Source organism: Morone saxatilis, unplaced genomic scaffold (assembly GCF_004916995.1).
Source record: "Morone saxatilis isolate NCDOM2014 unplaced genomic scaffold, NCSU_SB_2.0 Contig1, whole genome shotgun sequence".
Lineage (NCBI taxonomy): Eukaryota > Metazoa > Chordata > Actinopteri > Moronidae > Morone > Morone saxatilis.
In genome coordinates this window covers 21,436,077-21,438,324 of record NW_023339651.1, presented here as the reverse complement: position 1 = coordinate 21,438,324, position 2,248 = coordinate 21,436,077, and positions in this window count along the sequence as shown.

Below are 2,248 nucleotides of genomic sequence, written 5' to 3'. Positions count from 1 at the left end.
GCCTGTGTCCCCCAATGCTCCCCTGAGCAACAACCCCAGGACACTCCTAAAACCCTCCACCACCTCCTAGCCCACATCACCCTCATCATCCCCATCCCCCACCCCCCTGCTGACATCCACCATGGACTCTTTCACACCTCCCACCCCCAGGACATCCTCACATCTCCCACAGCCCCCTGCCACCTCCTGGACAGACAGCCTCTGCTGGCGAGCGGAGCCGTTGCGGTGCGACTGTGCCCCATGCCGCCGAGAGAGCGCTACTGCTGAACCATCGGCAGACCCTGCCACATACCCCACCCCCCAGAGCTGGGACCTTTACCATTCACATCCAGGCCAGGTGAGGAGAGAGCTGGAGAGGCGCAAACAGAGGGAAAGCTGCATGGACCGGACTGCATCAGCCCTGCGTGCTGAAGGGCATGTTCCAGCCAGCTCTGTGGAGTTTTCCACACCTCTTCCAACCTCCAGGTCTGCACTTCGAGAGGTGCCAGTGCTCTGGAAAAACAATTCCTTGGCCTGGGTCCCAAGTGCCCTAAAAAGGACGTCCTGTGGCACTGGAGGACTTACAGGGCCGGTAGCACTGAAACCTCTACCATGAAGGGTCACTGAGAACTGCTAAGGTGCGGTCTCGAGGTTGAAGATACGGATCCGCTGCGAAAGACACCTCACATCCAAGAGCTGGTTGCTCATGGAACATCGGCATTCAAGCGAACCGCGGACAAGTGCGTCAGTAATCGGCAGATCCCAGGTCCAGCAGCTTTCCTCTGTTTGCGCCCTCTCCAGGTCTCCCTCCCTGGCTGGATGTGATGTAGGAGGTCGCATGGATTATCTCTCTGATGTCTAGAGCGTGGCTGGCAGGTGATGGGAGGGCTATTACTCCTTGTGCCCAGGTATCCCGTACCAGACGCGCGAAATCTGCCCTCAGGGGCTCTGCCCTCATGCTAATTGTCCTTTGAGTTTTGTGTGTGCGCGCCATGGGATGACAACCGGTGCAGGCCTGGTCCATGACAGAGGAAACTATCCAGCCCGGACTGCTGAAGTGTCCCTGCATAGCCAGGACTGGAAGAACACGCAGGTGGTTGCTCCCCTCATTCCACCATGGGTTGAGGTTACGTCCAATGTCTGACGGCGGCGAGGAGCCATCAGTTGTGAGGAGATTGTAAAGGAGACTGTGCGGGTGTCTACCCTCGCGGTCTAGGTATAACAATCGGGGGCCCCCCAGAACTCGTACTGTCTCCCTTTCCTTCTTTTCACCCAACCTACACTGCAGACTGGTAGAGTGTGACAAAGAGTCCCATTGGGTAGGGTATTGTCTATAGCCTACAAGATTGCGTGCGTGATGACGTTGACGGGGTGTAATGGGGTGATGATGAGTTGAGGGGGTCGGGAGGGAGGGGCTTGATGTGGCTAGGAACAGTGATTCGGTGGAGGTCTATGCTAGAGTGTCCTGGGGGTAGTTGCTCGTAGGGGTAGTTCGAGGTGTCGGGGAGCACCAGGCATGGCTCCCCCAGTGCCAGCTCCAGATGAGAAGATCCAAGTGCAAGTAGCCATAAGGTGGTAAAAAGTGCCCAGAAACACATCTGAGTAAGGAAGAGCATTCCTCTATATGGTATGAGTGGTGCGAAGAGGCCTGCCACAGCCAGTAAACGCCCAATCTTAGCCCATCTATGTTCTCATACAAAGACACAAAACTACAAAACTACAGACTGCAGGAAAAAAACCATCATACGTAGAAAAATATGGTCTGCAGGCCAGGATTAATTAGTAACATGAGTGTAATTATGAGGCAGCAATTGTCTACCACCCCTAATACATTGGACAAGTCAGTAAACACTGGACTGGAATTTAATCCATATTCAATATAACGGCTAAGAGAAGATTACGGCCAATTAACATGATGCATTCAGTACAGGCCTGACCAGACTCTTTGATTCTATGCCATGAGGAGGCGTGCGAGGAGACACTTCAGAATGATCGGGAGCAAGCCACACCGATTTGCAGAAATTTCTTATTCAAGACTATATATTGTCTCTTGCGAAGACACCTCTCTAACTTCGTTTTGCTTGCTAAGCTGGGCCTGTCGTACCATGGGTGCGGCGTATCTCAAGGCAGTGTTACACAAGGTTACTGTCTGAGGGTCTAACAGATTTTTTTAAAAATCTTGCATACAGACGAATATGCATTCTTAAGAAGGCAGAGTCTAGATTCGTTGACTCATGGAAGCTTTATTGGTCTAAAGTCTCTCATTCCC